Consider the following 24,106-nt stretch of genomic DNA (forward strand, 5'->3'; position numbering starts at 1 on the left):
TTTTAATCCTTTCCTTTAGTAGATGTAATTTACAGTGTCTTGAATGATATAATGTAGATAATACTTAAATATTTTATCATTAGCTGCATTACTTTCTGCCTTGTAGCAAAATTCCCTTCAGTCTTTCTTACCCAGCTGTTCAGCTTATTTAACTTTACCTTGCTCCAATTTTCATCTTTAATTCAAGGATACATTTTTCAGCCGAGCCCCCTGAGAATATAAAGGTGATAAGCTAATCAGAAAAAGCACAAGTATGAACTTACACTGAAAGACCTGAAGGGAAGACGATGCATGAAGACAACGTGTGGTAAATCACACGTAAAACCTTTTACGAATTAAACTACAACACAACATCTTTCTGATTTAACGCGAACTATTTTTGTTCTTATCGTTATGAAATACTGAATTGTTTTATGCATGTAATATCCGTCGAAGAGTACTCAACGTCAGAGTTGCAATAGTAACAAAACTTCCACAGTGATGGCGCTACTTCCACAAAATGTAAGACTTCCCTGTCTCTGATCCTTGATTTCGGGTTTTAGTCGTTGAGGCAAGTGCGAGAAGAGATAGCTGCCATTTTACTATTTTCAAGTGAAGTGTGTCCAACCTAAAGTCAAAGGTAAGCCAGTGAAGCGTAACTCTACTGGTGTCCATATTTAGTGTTATTTCAAAGATTTTTTTATATTACTGGTGTCTATATTGAGTTATTTAACGGAATTTCTTGTATACTACTCGCGGGAGTGGAAAATTGCAGAGTGCAAAATGTTTGTGTTTTATTGTATACTTGGAAGGCTTGCTTTGTGCCCCTAAGCCATTCTATGGAGCTTTCGATACATTCGGCAGTAGTGCATTCAGGTAAGTTTTAACAAGCTTGAGGCTAGAAGGAATCCTATGAATGCGCCAATGGAACTGAAAGGGCCCAGTCGATCAAGCCAAAGTAGGAAATGTATACTGGAGAAAAGTGGATTACTGAATCTTAAAAGTGATCGGTATTTCAGTAATATTTGTCGAGGTAGTTCATGGCGACTTGTTGCTTCAAAACATTGTGGAGCCATGGAACCTGATGGTTAACTGTTGCTTTAGATTTTATGCATCACGGACATATTCTGGGCATTTTAGGGTACTTCTTGAACTGATTATTTTTTGCCGTTTAGACTTTCCTTCCATGAACATTTCCTAGACGACTGCTAGTGTGTCGAGTTATCCGAAGAAAGTATATAGAGTATACTGCCTTTTTACCTTTAATGTATTAAATTTTGATGCAGCAGATTGTTGTATACATTATTAGCTAATATTCTGTGTAAAAAGTTTTCATCTGCGTTGTTTATAATCTGTTAAAACCATGGCTTTGAAGTTGGCCGAAGCAATTTTGCCAATTCATGATAAGTTTTCTTCGTAACCCGATTTAGCGAGCACCTGCGTTAACATTAGTTTGCTAATATATATATATATATATATATATATATATATATATATATATATATATATATATATATATATATATATATGTATTTTAGTACTTAAATGCTGTATTTAGTAATGCATGAAGTGGGTTGTATCTTCTGTGCACTTTAGTTTTTTTTTCGGAAACTGCTTCGTAGCTACCACCTGTAGGCATGGTAGGTATAGGATAACTTGAATTTTTATGTAAATGCATAGTGTTGTGGGACATCTCACATCTGGTGTTAATAACATGGTATTTAATTAGGTTAAAGCTCTTGGATCGGCTCTCACTGGGTCGATAAGGCAGCCATTTGATTTTAGTTGTGGTCTTTAAATGTGATTTTCGTTGATTGGGGTTTTTCTGTTAGTACCGTATAACCTCATTCTTTTATTCATGCAAAAAGTACTATCAAAATTGGCATATGGAATGTGAGGAAGGCTAAATCAGGATAGCAAAATTGAGGTTAGTGGCAGTTTTTCAATGTTTTGAATTAGACATTTGTGCTGTAACAGACAAGGTTGACTGGAAATAATACTGGACTGGAGGTTTTTTTGTCTGACCGATGGGATGGAATACATTATCAGGGAGCAGGATTGCTGTTGGGATGCAAGGCAGAGAAGAGTATATGTGAATAGGAACCTGTGGATGAGCAATTGTTGTACGAACGGGTCAAGTCAAATCATAGTAACAGTTATGCACCCACTAATAATGCACCTGATGAAAGGAAACTAGTTTTGTTAAGCTGCAGGAAGGTATAGGAAGTTGCCAGAGAAGTTTTGATTTGTGTTGGAGACTTCAATGCATCAACAGGCTGCTCGATTGAGGGATTGGAGGCTTGAATGCGTAAGATGACAATCGGTGGTAGGATGAGTGAGAATGGAGTAAGCTTTGGGAGTTTGTCTAGCAAATTACTTAGTCACTGGGGTCCACTTTTTCAGCATCACAATATACACAAGACACGGTTGTCCCCGTGTGGAAAATATACAAATCAGATTGATCATATTGCTTTTAGTAAAAGGCACAGCTCTTTACTAGATGTTTTGTGTTAATCGGGGAGCAGATATTGGTAGTGATCATCTCAACGTTGCAAAAATAACTAAAAAGTCAGAAGGGAAAACCTTTTGTTAAGTACTATTTTAATATGCTTAGAAAAGGAGAGGAAACAGGAATTTAAAATAGAATGCAGATACAGGTTTTTGGTGTTGGAAACATTGGAGGGAGGGAGAATGTGTCGAGATGTCGGGGGATGTAAATAAAGCTTTACATGAGGCTGGTGGTTGTATGAGTAGGTGGAGACTCAGATTGAGGGAAAAGATGTGGATGTCTTAGTAAACATGGGTTATGATAGAGAGGAGGCTAAATTGATGAGACGCATCTCGTTAATGATGAAGATTTTGAATTGGCAAGAACCAAGTACTTTATTTTGGATTTAGAAGCTGAAAGGCCAAGAGATAAAAGCTCTGTCAATGCAAAGGTTGCGGGAACTGAAAAATTAATGAATAAAAATGGTCATAGTCAAAAGATAGCATATAAAGCAGTTGGAGCTTGGAGGAATAATGTTTATTAATCCTCCAAGAGTTGGAGAGCCGAGTGGCATTACAGGCAAGTGTAAGGATATACCAACCAGAGATGTGGACAGTAACTATTGACCAAAAATATGTTAATCAGAAATAGATTGAAAGCACTTTCCGACAGGTCTTATAGACTAGACGCTCCCTCCTCCCCCACCCCCACCCAGAAAGTATATACCGCCTGCTCTGGAAGACTTAAATATTGATGGTGAGATCAGGCTAGCAGTAGTAGTCAAGGCGATAAAATAAAGAATTATAAGGCACCAGGAGAGGATGGTTTACTCCGGGTCATGTTTAAAGTGGAGGAGGATCGATTAGTACGATTAGTATTTGTCGTGAAGATCTTATTCAGAGGGGTACAGGTGACGGAGATAATACCATCAGACCGGAAGAATGGTGTTGTGATCATGCGTTACAAAAAGATCTGAAAATGGTCACTGGAGGGGCATCACTTTGTCACCTGCAGCCTTGAAATTTTTTAGAGAATTGTTGAATAGGCTGAAGCCAGTGGTTGCTGGTGCTCTGAGGGATGAATAACTCTGTTTCAGAAAGGAGCTGGGCTGCAGTGATCAGGTCTCCATAGTTAGGCCTTTAATGCAGCAAGCTAATGAAATGAAAGCTCTCAAGTCTTTTTCTTAATTTTTGAAAGGCCTTCGATAGTATTTCGAGACGGACTAGGAAAAATCATGAGGCATTGTGGAAGAGCGGGAAAGTTTGAGTTGTGTTATGAACACCCTTGAGGGGACATCTTGTCAAGTGGTGATTGATGGGTGTTTGAGTGATCCATTTAAAGTCAAGTCGATCACTATAAAAATGGTTATGCTAAACTGTAGGACTGGTTATATATATCGCAGTACATGTGAAATCATTTGAGATATTCTGGATTTACTTTCATTTCCAAATAACGAAAGTTCCGCGGGCCGACTGCTTATTACCAGCCCCTAGGGGATGAAATCACAAACTTAAACAAGAGTGTAAATTCTCATCCCTTCGAGTTTCTCAAATTCTCACCCGTACTGCATAACGTGTACCCTATTTATTCAGACAAAATGTCGTCGACGGCAGTCTCTCTCATTTACCAATGTTTATTATGGAATGCGCTTATGAGCTAGAGTGAAGGCTATCTGTAGTATGTCTCATTCTTTAAAAGTGCTGTTAAGCTGTAGCCACTATCAGAACATAGCCTTTCTGCCTTTGGTTAGAGGAGTATTTTGCATTAGCTTGTTAAACTAGTGGGTTACTGAGTTTTTCGGTAACAAAACCAGATCAGAACTGGGTATATTTGTACGTACAAGGAACATTTGGATATACTAATTGGCAATAATCTGCTGTGAGCTCCTGCAGTGGGTAGTTAGACTTGAACCGAATTGCATTCACTTTTTCCCAAGGAGTATTTTATATTTTATTTTTTTACCAAACCTTCACAGTTGAATTTCAACTGTATAGCATAGGCTAGTTAAGCAGCGATTTTAACTAATTTGTGAGTTGCCATCACGATCTTGGTCGTTGTCAATTTTCATCGCGCATTTTTTTCTGCAATACATTGTATTTTTCAACATAAGGTCTATCTTGATAGAGCCGTACAGTGTTGGAATTAATGCCATGAACATTTTTTCCGTAAATTTTGATGGGTGGCCAGTTGATTTTGCTTTTTAATGAATTTAGGTTAGTGTGGCGTAACTATGTAACAACTGATATGACAGCATGAATGCATTCAATCTTCTGAACCACTGACTATTTTTGGATAAGCTTTTCATTTCATAGAATTTGACCTGATAGTTAATTGGTTCCGAACCCACGTTTACAGTAAGGTTCAGTTGCATGACAAGGTACGAATTGTCTCCTAGGTGGAAATTGTTTGTGGTTTTAACCGCAAGAAAGTATTGCCGTTACTTCATGAGGTTTTGGATGTTAGTGGCTATAAGGCATCCAAGTGCATGGCAAGGTACAGAGGCATTGTCACCTGAAATAAAGGTAAATAAATCACATTGTAATATCGTTGATAGAAGCGTTCTGAGTGCAGTTGCTGAAGGTATTGAATTATGGTGTCGATTCATACTTCATGAGAATTAATGTAGTATGAATTATATGACTCGTTTAGTACGTAGTGTATTTAGAGCAGCTGTGGTAGAGATCAGAGGCATGGGCTGTTGAGGCCATGGGCGTGGTTGAATGTGGACTGAACAATCGCCTTTGTTAGCTTAGCCTAAAATTAAAAAGATAGATACGATGGCTGCATTTAGTTATATTGACTTTGAATCGTGAAACGTGTAACAATAAATGGCAAATATGGACAGTTCTATTAGTGAACGAACTGAGAGTTAATCTTGAACCATAGACTATTTTTACTTATTTCATATTAACTTTTTAAAAGGTCATACTGAAACCTGATTATTATTGTAGGTTCAGTTACCTATCAAAGACAATTACTTAGGTTTTTGTTGTAACTTGATGTGTACAGTATTTTGCAAGTACTGGAACCTTACTGTGAAGTAATGAATTTAATCTGAAAAGAAAAGGCTGTATTTTGAACTAGTCTTCATTTTTTACCTATTCTACTTAGCATTTCCGATAGTTGCAGTGTTTTTCTTACAGGAATGAAAGTATGCTCCCAACAGTGAACGTAAAAGAATGCAAGGAAATCTGTTCCCACCAGTTGAAGGTCAGGAATGAAATCTGTTCCGTTCCTAGCGTGAATATTTGTGAACCAGCCGATGAGCCCGGCTTGAGATTACCTTGGTAAGTGTTTTGGTAAAATGAGTCATGTTTATTGTAAAGAGGAAAATTTAGATTCCCTTAGCAACCAGAGCTGCAACACAAGTGAAATATAATGGGTTAGAGTGCCTTTCTATCCATTGAAAATTTTTTCAGGTGTGAATATTTGCAAAATTCCAGCTATGAATGAACATGGTTTCAAACCAGCATTATTATAAATTGGGAGGTCCATGTCAGAAGAAAGACTTCATGTAGCAGTTTATTCGTAAGTCAAGATAATGGACAACTGATGCAGATCAAGAAATGCCTTGTGGATGGGCAAAACACCCTTCAAGACAATTGCCGTACAAACAGCTTGAAAGAACGGCAGAACTTAAGGAGAAGAACTGGCTGTTAAGAGTAACAGTGTAACCCTACTATTGACAGATACACGTGAGTTTTGAATTCGGTCTTTGTATACTTAAATCTTGATTTTGGTATGGCAGACTTTTTAGGAATTACATATTCCGTAGGAAGTATGAAATTTTGAGGCTATGGGTGTGGTGAAAATGGACACAACCTAAAATTACAGTGGATTAAATCTGATAGCTGCAGACGAACTGACTTTGAATCCAGAAACATTCCTGCAAATGTAACAATATGGGAGTTACGGATATTTCTTTTAGTGAAAGTACTGTAACTTAATTTTGAACCATAGACATGGTTTTGCTCATTTTATATCCTTTTTGAAAGATTATGCTGGAACTGTATCAATAGCGAAAGTTCAGCAACCCTGTTTTGGATCAAATTTTTAAGTGTTGTATTTTATATAACGTTGCAAAAGTATTAGCCATATTTTGGTCCCCTGATTATCAGGAGAAAATGCGCCATTTTGGATTATAGTCTAAATGTTTTGTTACCCCGTTTTTTACGAGTTCACTTAGATATATTTTGATCTATCTATCTCTTAATAGATATCTGCTCATTAAAAAGTTAAAAGCAACGAAAAGTATGTTTTAAAAGAGTAGCAAAGTTAAAAGAATAGTGCAAATGTCCAGTGCTCTTGAAGTCTTGATACTGCAATACAAATGCTCAGTAATAATGAAACAGATATATTCTCAATATTTCAACCATAATTCCAAGTCATTGAACAAATTTAAATGCCAGTAAGCAAGCCTGAAGTAAAAGTTTAATGTAAGATTACTGACAATAGACACGCCTTGAATGAGTGTCAGTTGTCTGTTGACGTAAGATTAAACAAAGAGCAAAAAATGAGGGAATACAACCCCTCCCCCCACCCCTTCCCCAACCCCTTAAAAGTTTGTTAGCAGAATGACATTGGTCGGGATCAGCGCAGTAGCAGTATGTCAGTTACTCATATCAAGACTCCTGCTTTGTTGTATGCGCCATAAACATGTACATTTTTTAGCTTCAGCCCCAAATGATCATTGCCTGTTGTTGCAGTTTTAATGTGTAATAATCATTGCCTTCTAAAACTGACTGGGACACTTATGTTGGAATGAAGTTTGTGCTTGGCATATTCTAAAGTTGTAGTATTACTTAAATGAAGTCTTGTTTCCAGCACTGAATATATAGAATGTAGGAAAATTTGTTCCATCAATGAATGTCAAATGAAAGCTGTTATGTTCCAGGAGTGTGAATAATTGTAGCCATTGACGAGCCCAGCCTGAAATTACATTATTTATAATTGAGGGGTGTTTTGGGAAAGTATGACTTGTTTAAGGTAGGAATGTAATGCTACTGGAGGCTGCAGAATTAATAAGGTAGAAATGTAATACTACAGGAGACTGCAGAATTAAAATTTCTGTAGGAACCAGAGCTGCATCACAGTTGAAGTAAAATAGGTGATACTGCATTTTTTTAAATAAAACTTTTTCGGGGGTGAATGGTATTCAGTAAAATCCACAGCTTGAAAGAACAGAAGAATTATGAGCATACAGTATGTTAGAGTAAGAGTGCATCCATGCTGTTGCCTTGAGATATAACTTCGTTATGTGCTAGGTGGTTATATACTTATGGCTCGATTTTGGTTTTTTAAAACTATCTTAGCTTTTGAAATATCATAGCATATTTTAAATTAGTTACCCATGTGTAAAATAGGCATATGGCAATACCCATTGCCCAGTATAGTGGTAGTATGAGATCTGTGTGAGAGAGAGACTTCTATCAGGGGGTAGGTAAATTACGGTTATTCCCTAAACTTAGTTATTTTTTTCAGTTAGGTAAGACTGACTTTTTAGGATGAAATTTTGAAGTAGACTATCTGCTGAATAACATATAAGGTCATACTCGTATAAGTATGGGGTTGGCATAACTGGTTACATTAATCAGCACGGGTATTTTCACAGTGGAAGTAATAAATTTAGTTTTCTGCAAGACTATCCATCTAACTGAGGGTACTTGTAAGTGAGGAAACCGAAGGTTTGATAGTATATTGCTCAGACGAAGCCTTTAGCTCAATTTTAAGTAAAAGGTTTTCTTTCTCAGTAGTCCGCACTGGCAAGTTGACTTCCTTGCTGGGACTAAGCATGAATATTAACTTAATAGGATGGAGCCCAAGAGAATTTTGCTGATAGTTTTTTACACACTACTGTAATTTAGGTTGGAAAAAACATGAAAATTTTAGATAACCATCTGCAATAGCTCATTCTGTACTCTTTACAACAGGCAATTTTGTAAAACAACCAGTAATTTAGTAAAGTGGCAAATAAACTATTATGCATATATTTTGTAGAAAAATCTTTGCAACCTGAAAAATTATTTAAATTGTATTATTTTTGGAAAAGCAAAACCCAAATACAGTCATTCATTCCTTTTGATTTTTCCTCAAAGATTTGCTTCAGAGGCGTTAACCTTCCAGTTCTGTATAAGTCTTTGGGATTAGGTTGTTATTTTTTTTTTTTTTACTTTTATTTAGAAAATATACATTTACAGTTTCTTACAATTTATAATATTGTATATACATTACAATTTATTTACATAAATGAAATTATTAATTACCAAAAAAAGAATGGACATATTGGGAAGTAAAGATTTTTTTACATTTATCCCCAAGTGCTTTTAACAATACAAATCTTGTTTTGCACATTCTACTTCTTATGAACGAAATCATACTTAACTCATCTGTTAAGGGCATTACTTTATGAATGTACCAAATTCCTGTTATATATTCACTTATTAAAATCATTGCTGTATTTTTATCTTTTTTTGAGTATGTTTGAAAATCTAGTTTTAAAACCTTTAGAAAACTTACAGTATTTATTTTACAAACCTGGCTCAATATCTTTTTCATCCAGTTTACAACTGTTCTCTTCAATTTACAAAAATAAACTAAATGCATAATTGTTTCAGCCTCTCCACAATTACTACACAGATAATTATCAGTTATGTTCATCATAAATAATCTATCCTTTGTAGCTAAGACTTCATGGATATACTTGAACAATATTTCCCTGTTTATTGAATCAATCCACTTATTATTAAAATTTTCCCATACAACATTCCAGTTAAACAACGGATAGTTTTCTTCAATATTTGGTAAATTGATTCAGCACTCATCATGTAACAATAAATGTTTCGATTTTAGCAAAGGATAGGTCTTTATCTTTATTACAGAATGAAGTATCTTTATTAATTTGTCATAATATGTAGTGTTAAAAATTGTGGATTCCTTAAATCTGTTAAAATCAACAAGGTAAGAAAGTCTCAGCTTACAATAATATGCAGTGATTTCACATCCTATTGCTTTGTTAATAATACATTTGTAAAAGCTGCTAAAAAGCATGCAATTTGCTTTCACAGTTAGATTTACAATCCCACATCCTCCTTGACTCTTTAGGAGGTACATAGTTTTCCTTTTGATGGGCTGATAATTCCCATTCCACAAATATTTGAAAATACACTTTTCTATACATCTACCAACATCAGCTGGAACTGGATACACCTGAGAAATATACCATGCCTTGGATAGTACAGTTACATTCACTAGTACACTCTTTTGGAATAAAGTTAGTCTTCGTTTATAAAGTGGCCCTAACATTTTCAAAATATTGTTTTTGGTGTTTTCCCAGTTCAACCGTACAGATTGTTCATAATCATTATTATGGATTATACCTAGGATTTTAAAACTGTCCATTTTCCTTTCTATCCCGGTTTCTGGCCAGTCAACTTTATCTTTCCATGATCCAATTCCCACCAGGTATGTTTTCTTTTTGTTAAGTCTCGCTCCACTTGCTTCTTCATACTCACTAATGACCCGTGAAGCTTTCTTAATACCTTTTAATTTATTTACAATAATAGTGCTATCATCAGCAAAGCCAACAACAACAGTTTTTAACCCATTTGGAAAGTCTGGAGAAAATTCCTTCAACTTCATCTTCAGCATTCTGTACAATGGTTCTTGAGCTATAACAAACAAAATCATTGATAATGGGCAACCCTGTCGAACAGACTTTCTTATAGGAAATGTATCGGATATATGGCCATTTGTGGATATGCAACTTTTGGCATCCTTATAAAGCATTTTAATTAAGTTTACAAAATCTAAGGAAAATCCAAGTTTAGACAGTATCTCAAAGAGAAAATCCAGATTAATCCTGTCGAATGCTTTGTACCAATCTAGGTTTATTAGGGCAGCTGGCTTGTTCTCATTATTCAAGTAGTATATTATATCCCTTAACAATGTGTTACAATTATTTATTGACCTTCCAGGGACAGCACAGAACTGTTCCTTTGATACGAATGTTGAAAGCATTGACTTTAATCTGTTTGCCACAACCTTTGCTATAATTTTGTAATCTACGTTTAACATGGTTATAGGTCTCCAGTTATTAGGATCACACTTATCTCCACCCTTTGGTACAAGCTTAATAATTCCCTTATTTGAGTCTTTCCACATTTCAAATTTAGTAAATATATATCTCAGTACTTTCAGAAATTCGTTTTTTATAATACTCCACATAGTTTTGTAGAATTCGATAGCTAATCCATCCATACCAGGGCATTTCCCATTTTGCATTCCACATATAGCTTTCCAAACCTCTTTCTCTGTTACTTCAGCCTTCAGGGTAAAATTCATGTCGTCATCTATGACAGCGTTCATAGTTTCAAATAATTTATATTTTAATTCATTGTCAACAGCTTCTTCTTTGTATAGATTTGTATAAAACTCAAGTATATTCCTTTGTATAGACTTTGTATCTGATACATATACACCCTCCTTTTCACAAAGTTTAACGATACTAGTTTTCACATTCTTTTCTTTTCCTATCAAGTATGTAGATATTTTTTCACCATTCATTCTTTCATCAATTCTAGCTCTTATTTTAACCCCTTCACATATTTCATCTTCAATCAGATTTATTCTTTCTTTAAGTTCCTCTATTTTTTGAAAACTATTGCAGTTGGCAGAATGGATCCAATAATTTCTCCTTAATTCTGTTTTCAGCAAATTCAGTAACCCAAATCTCTCCTGATTAATAGTTTTTGAGATTTTAACGAAAAAGAGTCTAAGTTGACCCTTTGCATAATTCCACCAATCTAAAATTGAATGAAATTGTAAATCACCTATTTTCCCTTTCAAATCCCCCCAAAAATGAGTAAAGTTTTCCATTGTTGTAGAGTTACTTAGTATACGTATTTGTATTCAATTTCCAGTATCCCTTGCCAATACTAATATCATTGTCCATCTTAATCTTAACCCTAACAGAATTATGATCAGACCAACTCAATGGTATATTTTCAGATTCAGTTACATTATTTCTCAGATCTCGTACATATATACGATCAATCCTAGAGCCATAGTTATGCCTTATATACGTATACTCAATCAAACGATTTGTTAAGAGCCACACATCTCTTAGCTGCAAATCATTTTTCAACTTTTGAAGAGCTTCAGAACTAATATGGTTATCATAGTTAGAACAATCTCTCTTACTTGTTATACTGTTCCAATCGCCCCCTATGATCACATTTCGTAAATTGTTTCTCAAGTAATACAGCATAACATTTAAGAACAATTCCTCCCTTTCCTTTTTCTTATTTGTCCCAGAAGGGGCATATACATTTACTAATCGGAAATCTGTTCCTTTATAGGAACATTTTACACTGATTATTTGACCCTTTACATCCATCTCATGATTCAGAACCTTCACTCTTGACTTTTTATTGAAAAGGATAGCTGTACCTCCCTTCAGCAAGAAAGTTGGATTCAGTATGATATCGCAATGCTTTTCAACATACTCAAGTTGCGATATTTCTTTGACATTATGTTCTTGCACAAATATTACATCCAAATGATAAAAATACATAAAATCAATCAATTTAATCTGCTTATGATCCATACATAGACCATTAACATTAATAGTTGCTAAATTTAGGTAAGTGAAGGCTCCAAATATAAGAAGGAATCTCTTCATCTTTCATCTAATTTAAAACGTTTATTCACAGGCAATTGACTTGTCTCATCTTCAGAACTACTTTTGGGTTCATCGAGCACTGATTTACCTTCCTCCATGTTCGGCTCTGAGAGCACACCACTATCTTTGGTTAACCTCAGGCGAATGCCTGTGCTTGGTTCATCACTAATTGTAGCTTGCCACATTCCGTCTTCACTCATGTTTCCAAAATTTAAAACACTGTCTATTGTATGTTCTTCGTCATATTCAATGTTACTTCTTTCGTTTGCTTCATGTTCCTGAATTTCATTCTCCACTTCTTTGATTGGCTCCTCTTCATTTTGTACTGGGCTTAATTGAAAGTCCATTTCCTTTTCGATGTCAGCCTCATCAGCGTGGATTTCTGCTTCTATTGTCGAAATAATGAGTCCTTCGTCAGGTGATACAGGGTTTTCCATTAACCCTTCAGCTGCTTCGTCGTCTTTTCTTTCCTTAGGCGTTTCCACTTCGTTCATTTGTCCATCTTCAGTCCTTGTCTCAGTGAGCGTTCTCGTGCTTTCATCACTTAGTAAGTCTGAATGAACGTTTCCTACGACTGGTTCCTCTCTCTCTCTTTCATTCTGCGACTTTGCTCTGCCTTCATGCTCTTCGTCCCCTCCATTATTGTTCACATTAGATGTATTATTTTCATTTCTTTGTATTTCAGGAAAATCACCTTCATTAAAAATGTAATTTCTCTCAGATTTATATTGCAGTCCTTCACTAAATGACCTTCTTTGCCACACTTATAACACGTTCTTCTCTGTCCACTGTAAAGAAAAGTTAAATTGTAGCCACCAATATAAATTGAGGAAGGGATATTTTCTCTAACCCTCATCTTTGCCGTACGAATGCCACTGAGTAAACCTTCGAAAGGTCCAACTGCGTATTTGTTATGCCTTAACTGATCTACCTTTCCATACCTATTCAATATATCTATTATTACTTGATCGTCCATCTCGAACGGTGCGTTCCTTATTGATACAAATGACACTTGCGAACTTAAATTCACAACCTTCACTGAGTCTGTATCATTTATCTTGATAACCTTATCCTCAAAATTATTCACAACCTCTGTAAATATATCTGCTGAGATCAGTTTTACTACAATCTTATTTCGACTTATATTCTGAACACCTTTTATGTCACTTATCTTTAATTTCATATCCCTGAATAAAACATTACCAACCATTTCCATGGTTGCATAAGGTGCTGTAAAATGCAGGCCCATGGAGTCCTTTCTCCTGAGAGCATTTGTATTAAAACCCATCTTAATGAACCCGCTTTATTTGCGGGCTAACTGGCAGTACTGTTTAACCGGGGGAGGGAGGAAAGAGGGAGGGTGGGTGGACGGGAGAGAGGGAGGGACGCCACTAGCCACTAAACCCCCGAGGCAAATCGCCTCAGGGCATATTCGTTTACCGGCCAAGACTCTTCTTCTATTAGGAGTGTATCAATTTACCTAAATTACATCACTGTTTTAGCACGTAAGGCACTGCAAAGCACCGCACTAAAGTCTCATCACTGTTATGCACTGCTGGATCAGTAGAAAATCGAGTGTAAATCCCTGGGATAAGCTCAAAAATGAGAAATATAGAAGCACTCGTAAACGTGTGTTCCTTGAACCGCCTGTCTTCTTCCCCCACGGGTATTTTCACAGTGGAAGTAATAAATTTAGTTTTCTGCAAGACTATCCATCTAACTGAGGGTACTTGTAAGTGAGGAAACCGAAGGTTTGATAGTATATTGCTCAGACGAAGCCTTTAGCTCAATTTTAAGTAAAAGGTTTTCTTTCTCAGTAGTCCGCACTGGCAAGTTGACTTCCTTGCTGGGACTAAGCATGAATATTAACTTAATAGGATGGAGCCCAAGAGAATTTTGCTGATAGTTTTTTACACACTACTGTAATTTAGGTTGGAAAAAACATGAAAATTTTAGATAACCATCTGCAATAGCTCATTCTGTACTCTTTACAACAGGCAATTTTGTAAAACAACCAGTAATTTAGTAAAGTGGCAAATAAACTATTATGCATATATTTTGTAGAAAAATCTTTGCAACCTGAAAAATTATTTAAATTGTATTATTTTTGGAAAAGCAAAACCCAAATAGTCATTCAATCCTTTTGATTTTTCCTCAAAGATTTGCTTCAGAGGCGTTAACCTTCCAGTTCTGTACAAGTCTTTGGGATTAGGTTGTTATTCAAGCTGTTTTCAGCTGTGGTTGCAACTTACTGGGTACCCATTATGTTACTTAGATCAACAGGAGTACAATGTATTTTCCAGGGAACTCGTGCTATTATGTAATGCTATTGTGGAATCAAACTTAGGCACTAGCTGGTGAAGCGAGATACGCTGACATACGAGAAATTATTTACACCAATAAGCTTATGCCAGTTTTTAATTTTGCACTGCAGGCTATTTTGTCTGTTACTATCCCCCTAAAAATTCCTAGGGATATCAAATAAACGGTTTTAGTATGTATGTATGGAAACATGAGTAAATGTATTTATTGCCTGTGTTGTATGAAAGCCTCTGCCTCTGTGTAGTCTTTTATTTAATTTTAACTTATGTTTTATTATACTAAATGACCTATTTGGTCCCAGTTCTTGCCCTTTGGCCTAGACCTAGCATTTTATCTAATCCTTCGGGCCAGCCCTATGAGAGCTCCAGGTCAGCTCAGTGGTCTGGTTAAACTATTTTTATAATACATATTCAGTGGTGAAGGTTCCCTCTGTCCCCCATAGATAATTGTCCCTACATGGAAACCTTGTTCAACAGGCTACCTCAATTACACAATAATTGATTTTCATTCTTGCAGGTGATGGTTTGCAAGTTCTTGGAGGTGAATAATAAGAGGTCTTGGTAAACAAAGCAGCTGTGCAACACAATGAGACTTTGTGATAATTTTGGTCGAGTTCTAATATAGTACTACATGAAATGGTTTTATATTTAAAAACAATGAGAAAGACACTTGTAAGAACAGTTAAGAGTTAAAGAAGATGAGGCAAGTAGGGGAATACTTGGATTTTTTTAAACAGACAGGGTGGAGCATTCTATTAACTTTTATTTCATTAAATTGTTGAAATCTAATAGGGTAGCCTGGCCTATTTAATCTAATTTACACTAGACAGAGAAATGTTTATTTTACTGATTGAAATTGTTAATTCAGGTTTTGGTACTCTGAACTGGAGCGAAATTAATGACATGCGTAAAATGAATTATATAGAACGTCGTATTAATAAACTAGGTCTAAGCGTAAACTTTAAAGTGGTACATTTTGCTGCAGCTTTGTAGAGGGGAATATAGTCTACGTAACTAAGAATATTTAGTTCTCTATTGTCTTGACGATATGTCTGAAATAATTTCCTAATTTTCTTAGGAATTTTATTCGTGCTCAGATGCGATAAAATTTTATTCTCAGTGTAAACATGAGTATGCCAAAAGTGATGCACTGAAATCTTGACACTACATGGCTGGATTTCATTTGTGTAGTGTATCTTATATCATTAATATAGAGTAAATCGTGATTTTATGGAAAAAATTACTAAACTCGTTACTATAATTTGCTCTCGATACGGAAAGATTGCGTCCTCAGTTATTCGCAACTTTTCATCCAATATTGGTACTGCCAAGTTTTGAAGTTCTGCGAGAATAGTTTAAATTTTTTGTTGTCCTTTGATGATTGCGGGCCAATTTTAGCTTATTTTAAATGTAATGGTTTTTTTTTCGAGTACCTAGAGGTATGTAGTTGGTGAGAGCAGTAACTGGCTCTCTTCTGAAAGGTAACTGGGTTAACTAGGGATATGTTTGAATTGAAGACGAACTAGAGAGAGGTGGGACAATGTTAGCGCTGAAAAATATTACCAGATTACGGGAAAATGTTGAAATGGTTTTATAAATGTTATAGCCAGGTTCAAGTAAATAACAATAACAGTAACAAAAACAATGATAAAGACAAGGAGCATTTTACTGTGATTTACTAATATGGACTTACACTAAGAAGCCTGTCACTTTTGCATTGCTATTCAATTTTGAATTAATAGTTACAGTAGCTGTAAGAATGGAGTTTAAATTAAGATTTGCTTCATAAAAGACTACAGACGTTCATCACGGCTCTGAAAAAAACCATGTCCCATCTGTACTCCTTTTAGTGAAAGGGGCCTAGGTATACGGTATTTGGAGTCTGGTTATAATTAATTTTTTTTATTACTTTGCAAGTCAAAAGGTCGCGGTGATATGTCATTTAACTTGTTCCTCATCTCTTCAGGAAATGTTTGCAGCGTGCAACCGAAAATTGAACGAGCCTATTAGACTCCAGCCTCGCAAGTCTCAGCTACGAACGAAGACCTTGACTTCAAGAAACTCCTACATTTATATTTTAGATTTGTAGAATGCTGTGAATAACACTTGGGTCAGCAGTTGCCTATGGCCAGATAGTGGGGAAAAAATTGTCCCATATCTTTTACTTGGAGAGATTATTAATATTACCTCTTTTGACTAAACTATGACGGTGCTAAGTTTGTAGTCATGTAGTACAAGTTTAGTTTATCAAGGTCCTAGCAGTGCCGATCAACCCCAAGTCGAGTAGAGTTCAGCTTTGCTTCTTGTAATTCTTAAGTAGGAACTATAGAAGTGTTTATCATATGAGGTAGTTCACTGTGATTCGGGTGATGAATTTTATTTCTGAAACCTGCTACTGGTTTAATATTTCAGGATGAATATTTCCATTCATATTTCTTCTTAGTTGAATGTTATCAGATAGCTCAGTATGATCCAGGATGTATAGACTTAATTTACACCAAAAGCTCATATCGGGTCAAGTTGAAAATAAGCATTTAACTGGAGCTTTCATAAGTATTTGCAGTTCAGTATGTTTCAAACCCCTTATTTATCTTCAGGCTTTATCACTTTACGACCAGCTGTCAGTTCAGCACATTTCGGGATGCAGTTTATTTTCCACTTAAATTTCCCTATTATATACTGTAAATTGATAACTTATTTTCTTATTAATCAAACAATATCTGTGGTACCTCAGTATTTCAGGGAGCACATTTGATGCTTAAGATTCATAATTTTAACATGTCAAGTACTTCAGTATATTTCAGGATAGTTTATTTCGATTTCTTACCAGTTTAATAGGACTATCGGTTCAGTCACTTTGAGGATGTAGTTTTTAAAAGCAAACTCGTTATATGTTTAATATTAGCTATCAAACAGTTCTGTATGTTTCAGGTTCCATGGATACATAGTTTTGCTTATCTGGGATCTAATGTCAGTGATATCAATCAAAAGTACCCCAGTGTATCTGGATACTTAGGTAATTCAGTTTTCTTGTAAATGACAAACTTTAAGATATTTTTTTTACATAAGATTTTCAGCAGTTTAAAATTATCCATAAAAGATCTGTTTTTCAATAGTTTAATAGAGGTCTTAAGATACAAAGTTATCACTTAAATTTCTAAGCAGTGTTAACATCAGCTACCAAGGGGCGTAGTTAGTTTCAGGATGTATAATTTCTACCTACAATTATCATTGGTTTACTATCATCTGTCAAGAAGTTAAGGATGTTTCAAGCTCCATAATAAACGTGAATTTATTATCAGTAAAATATCAGCGACTAGGTAGTCAAGGCCACATTTTACATACATAAAATCTTTGTCCAATAAGTATAAGGATAGATTTTTCATAAATTTAGTTAAGCTAAGCAGTATCCAGTAGGTCATTGTTCAATGTACAACTACATGTGTACAAGAGTCATGTAAGATTTATAGTAGGTTATTGAATTATCAGTAATTTTCCTAGGGCTCCAAATTTATCAGTAGCGAAACGTTCGTTAGTTAAAAAGAATAGATCCTTTATTCCTCTCAAGCTGGACTGTTGAACAGTCTCCGAGGATGTCGTGCAATTGGGATTTATACCCTCATGCTATTTTTCTTGCATTTTAATATTTTATCAGTTCACTCAATCATTAATTTGTTAATAAGCGAGCTCTATACGTACTTTTACCTTTTCTTGTGGGTTTGTTCCATATGAATAAGTATTTTAATCTAATAATATGTTCGTGTTGGTCAGAGTAGAGATATAGGAGTCTACTTGTGAGGTATTAACCTTTATGGAATATGTAATATATAATATTCACGACTAGTTATTCCTGATATTTTTCCTCGGTAGAGCTTATAGATATTGCTAAATTTAACTTCCATAGCAGTAAGGACTTGGAATTAAGCTTTTCATATACTTTTTGAAAGTTTTGAACATAGTTTGTTTCTTTAGTGATTTACATAAATTTCCTTTAAAAAGAATTGGTAATCGTCCCGAGGTCGTGAGTTACTGTATGTTAAGCGTCAGTTCTTATGCTCTGAAACTTATATTATTGAAAAGCTTTTTTCAATACATGAGAGAATTCATCCTAAAGTATTTAGGATGAATTTTAGAAAGTTATTTAGTTTTATCTAAAATTTTGTGACATGAACTGTCATTAATTTTAAGCCATTAAACAAACCTGAGAATTTTGTACAAAGCTTGCCATGACAAGAATGCTTCTTGCTTAACATAAAACATACACCACTTAAGGGTTTGTGCAAATGTTGGAGAGTATCTTATCAAGAGCATTATCATCATGGCATCTCTGCATATTTCAAGACACTGCTTGTGAGGGTTGAAAGAGTTCCTTTGGTATTGTTGTCAAATGTATCACAGATTATTTATTAAGTGAGCTCTAAATTTCCATGTTACTTAACGGGCATTTCCAATACTGATAATGGTATTTTAGGTAAATGATTCACTCATGTTAAATGCATTACTTGAGGATAATTTGGTTTTTCCGAAAATACCATAGGTAACTGGATCTGTAAGTACTCAAATTCAAAGTGTTACCATACATGAGATGATTTTGTTGACAGTGGTGCCTTAGGTATTTGAAGAATTAAACTCGGTGCTATTAATGTTGCATTGATAGGCTGACTTTCTGGGGAAAATTAAAGTCGCCTTGAGACCTAGTCAATATTATTTTACTGGAGCACTAGATACTTTCTTGAGATCATTATAAAAGGGACATTTCGTGTCTTAGTGTACTACTTAGGGATTAGGATAGTAGCTGCTTAATTAATTGACATTAGTTTGGGATTATGGTTACAAGTACGCTTTCCTTAAGAATGGCTCACAGTGAAGCCATGTAAACAAGTAGCCATAATGTATGTCATTAGAGGCACAAAGGATATTTAGAAGTTGTCAAAAGAGAAATCTTGTCAGTTTTGCTTCGGCTTAGGAACTAAATCAGTAACTAGATCATGATGATTCTAAAGAATCATTATGCAGTTTTCCCAAGCTGCTTTACAAGTTTTAAATAATATTCTCTATCGGAGGATTCTTTGGACATTTTGACATGCTCTCTCTCTCTCTCTCTCTCTCTCTCTCTCTCTCTCTCTCTCTCTCTCTCTCTCTCTCTCTCTCTCATTGCTTCCAGACAGATACGGATCAGATAATTCACACTTATATTCCTACTCTAAACACACGTAAACTACACGCTTAAACTCACTCTTTGCATTTTCTTATATTCTTAAAAACACACGTAAATTATATAAATTAGTAGTGTGTGAAATTTAGGCAAATCTTTGGATGTTGACCTATTTTGTTTGTCACCATATTCTCAAGTGAATTTTTTTTTCGAATTTTGAGTGGTTCATGTTGTGTAAGTTAGGAGTTTAATCTTAATTTGTTAGTTGATAATGGCGGCTCTTTTGGCATTGCGTACAAGGTGCGAGCTAGAACAGTGTAAGATTAAATATTAACCTGCAAAAGTTAATTTTAAAGAAATTTGTAAATGTTTACTTTAAGGGATGTAAGCTGAAATGCAGAATTCTTTTGTATATATACTGTATGAACGCAAAACTGGGAAAACTTTAAAATAAAAGACTTGGGTCAGCACTGCAATGCCCCGAAGGAGAGTCCCCCATCAGCTGGAGGCAATGAAATCAGTCGGTTACTAACTTTGAAGCCAACCCTAAGAGCTTAAGTTTCCTATGATGATTGCCGAGATGAAGGTCTCTCATATACTTCCCACGTGCTTTCCAAGATGTTTGCCAATGTCGCTGAAGAAAAGAGATTTTCGACTCCCAAATGTCAAAGTACAGTAAGCCTAAGGTGGGCGTGGCAAGGCTTACCACCAAGAGAAGCCTAGGCTTATGTTCACTCTCATGGCTATAGATCCGTACTTAGACAAATGCTTATTTGACATGTAGTGTCTTATGAACTGGGCAAATGAACCTGTAGAATTTTGCATCAAACGAGTATAATGGCTTCCCCAAAAATCTCTTCATTTTTCTATGAACAACTTTACGAAAATTAAGATTTTTATACTTTTTGTCAATCTGTTTCTGTATTTTCTAAGATTTCTTGTGAGATGTTCTCCCACGTCCTGTTACAGAATCTGAGTGCAGTACTAAATATCGTAGAAAACGAAGACTTACGGTTGTGATGTATAATCGCGTTTTACTTGAAATTGATTTATTAGGTTTTGTTATTTCAAATACCATTTCCTGTCCTAATTTATATAAATATTCTGATTTAATATGGAAAAAGTTCTAATTTGTAAAACATCGTTTACCAAGGTTAGACCATTTATTTTTGGGCAGAATTGTTCTCATTGCTTATTTTGGATTTGTCATATACTACTGGTATTTTAAACATTTCCATCAAAAATTTCTACAGAGTATGCAATGTCATTTATATCCTCCAGATGTCTCAAAACATGTTAAGATTTTAAATACATAGTTTTCAAAGGTCAAAATTCTCAGATATAGAGTTTCAAGATTATATTTTAATATAAAGTTATAAGTTGTCATATATAAAGTAAGTATTCAAGACATTATAAAAAAAAAGTTATGCTAAAAACCTTTAAGTTAATCTATACAGTAAGACTATAAGAACACTTGGGAAGTTAAAAGGTATCTTGTTGGTCACGTTTATAGTAAAACACTTTTATTATATTTCTGACACATGCCGTTGTTTCAAAAGTGGTTACCAGCTTGGGGCTCAAATGCCTTCTCGTCTTAGGCTTATCATTTCATTCGTGTAATTGAAATAAAGTAGGGCTAAATCTCACAATGGCCAGTTTTAAAATGTGAGAGAAAACTTACAAAGTTCGTAACATCGTCAGTTAATTAGATTAAGTCGGGTGTGTGTTAATCTTGGAGCTGTTTATGGGAGCCTTTATAAAAAGGTGGTGTAATATAGATTTTGATATGCTAGAAAAGTTATTAAACGCCGGAATTTCACCAAATACCTTACCACAAAACAGGCAGAGATTAAGGCTGTGAGGGATAATAAATTAAAAAGCTACCTTTCTAAATATAGAAAGTAATCCCGTGAACGGTTTGATTAGGATGCAGATGAATCAGGCTATGGAGAAGCTACGTATTTCGTTACAAACTACAGTACATTTTAATGTCAAATTATGCAATGTCTACATCAGTTTGTAATATTTTAATGGCTTCAGGTGCTGACAGGTGCTTGCTTTGAAGGTTTGTAGACAGTCCTATTGGTTTGCTGATGCCCGACGATGCTAGTAGTGTGTTCTGTGCGGTACGATAAACATGGTCCCTACCGCAAGGAAGATACTGTATAGCATGCTAATTGCTTTGTGTTGGATGAAAAAGAAGAGAATATGGTGCAAAGAATGGCTCGGTAAAAGAAATGTATATGGTTAACGTACGTCTGCCAGGGTCGAAGCTCAAGCCATCGGGCACCACCATGGTGATTTTGCTATAGACCCATCGGGCAATTTGACGGTTTGCCCATCAAGTGTGCCCGTTAGAGGGGAGGTCCGCCGATCAGGCCCGGTCGTGTGGACAGGCCTTAAGACACAGGTCCCGATGTATGGTAGGAGTGTTTCATATTATTTTAATGGACAACTTTCCGTTCTAGATGTCGGAGGATTTGCCCAGAGGTTTTGCGAGTGTAAATACAGTAATGTCATTCAGGAAGTATGTTGTTTAGGATTAGTCCTTTTTTATGATGGGTTATGGTTTGATCTAGTCCTTACTCCTGATGCCTTGGGATTTTGTCATTTCACGAGAGTAAAGTTTTGGAATATTTTGAGTATCGAAGTTTTGCTGTTAATAGACCAGTGTTGAGGCTAAATTTGATTAATGTTAGTTGTGCTTAAGCTTTTTATAGTTTATGAATGGTAAATTTTGGTGTACAGGAAACCTTGATTAAGTCTAGTTTTTTCGGATTGTGCTAGAGAGTTTAATCTTGACACCCAAAATGTAGGCTGCCTAGTGCAGTAGTGGAATCTTAGATATTTTAGACAGGAGCCAATTCATTCCTGCCCTCTGCTTAAGTCTCTCAGAGTATCAGGTACTGGGACCAGTGGTGGGATTCAAATATTTTGGCAGCCGGTTCTATCACAAAAAAAAAAAAAAAAAAGTCAAATTTGCGCCACTTAGATTCAAACATTGATGTAAGCCTATAATTCACGTAATATTTTCATAATTATATTTTTAGTATTTTAACGTCTTGGAATCATTAAACTTCATTTCATACAGATAATCATTGTTTATTGCAAAATATCACATGCAGTATATACCACATAACTGACACGCAGATCAAATTCAGTGTATTATTAGAATGCTGAGACTATAAAGATCTCGATTTATAACTGTAAGAGAAAAACTTAGACCAAGTGTGGAACCAGAACAGTGGGATTTTCTGTTAACACTGCTACAGAAGCGAGAGGAAATATAAACAGCTGGAAGTGCCTGTCAGGCCAATGCCCACTAGTTGGAGAGGCCATAATAATTGAAATTATATACGAATATACAGAGAAAGCAAGTTTTGCACCAAGTCACTAATATGAAGTAATCGGATGGTATGCTGACCACCGTTTGTCAAATTTGCGGAGTAGTTATATAGTATGTTGCAAAAAAAAAAAAAAAAAATCTGGCAGTGTAATTTTCTTGGAATTGCGTCTTTATCGACAAATTATGTTAATTCGGTCATTTTCTGGAAAGGTAAATATTTCCGTTAATCTTTAAATACATATTTTAGTTAACGTTATTGGTTTATTGTTTTCCTAATATATGAATTAAGACATTGTGTAAGGAGATACTGCTACATTCCTCGTGAAAAATTTAAAATTAAAGGATTATTATAAAATATAACGAGCGTGATAGTGGCATATCATACTGACAGTATTGATAGTGTTCAGGATAGTGGTGTTGGACAGTAAGATAAGGTTAGTGATATCCTTTAACAAACTTATTTATTTATTTTGTGGTGTACGAAGACAGACAGGATTCATAATCATTAGTGTCGTCTGAGTACATGATTCAAGTTTATATGAAAGGATATGTTTGCTGGTGTTTGAAACATGTCCAGGATTCAGAATAAATAATATTGGTTCAAGGAACGGGAAGTCTTTGCTCCTCGTAGATTTTGGTTTTGAATTATCTTGGTTTATGGTAGTTTTAATTGTTAGAAAGTCTTGTTAGTTTATGATAGTTTTGGTTTCTATAAAGTCTACTTGATGTTTCTTTTGATGTTTTGCATTCAGGAATTTTGTGACGCTTGTAAGAAGTTCGTCCTTGTGTGATACTTTCTGAGTGAAAGTTAATTGATCTGTGAAATTTGTGCCGAGAAAGTCCGATTCCTCACCGTAATTTGCTTTCAGAAAGTCGGCTTCTGATATTTTTTGCATGCAGAGATTTCTTTTTGCAATACCTTTGGGTCTGGAAGGGAAACCAGTTTGTGATGTTCTTTTTGAACTAATTCTTTTGTGAAAGATTTTTATATACAATGTCCGTGTTTTGCTTTAATTTCATATGTTCGTTTTTTCTTTTGCCTTAGTCTGTTAACTTTAATTGCTTTGCCTTCACAGAATTTGTTAACGGTAATACCAAGGTTTTCAAGACGTCTTTTAAAGCGAGTTTCTGCCAAAAG

The 24,106-nt window shown here is 35.2% G+C and overlaps 1 long non-coding RNA gene across 2 annotated transcripts; it reads left to right on the forward strand.

Annotated features, from left to right (window-relative positions):
- Window positions 1-541: 541 nt before the first annotated feature.
- On the forward strand, window positions 542-23,377 carry LOC135222742 (uncharacterized). Of its 2 annotated transcripts, none has more exons than XR_010316325.1 (4): window positions 542-619; window positions 5,611-5,754; window positions 5,887-6,162; window positions 14,985-23,377. It is a non-coding gene; the product is annotated as an uncharacterized LOC135222742 (long non-coding RNA). The 2 variants fall into 2 exon arrangements; XR_010316326.1 differs by having other exon boundaries at window positions 16,434-23,377.
- Window positions 23,378-24,106: the final 729 nt, after the last annotated feature.

This window comes from Macrobrachium nipponense, chromosome 20 (assembly GCF_015104395.2).
Source record: "Macrobrachium nipponense isolate FS-2020 chromosome 20, ASM1510439v2, whole genome shotgun sequence".
NCBI classification, from domain to species: domain Eukaryota; kingdom Metazoa; phylum Arthropoda; class Malacostraca; order Decapoda; family Palaemonidae; genus Macrobrachium; species Macrobrachium nipponense.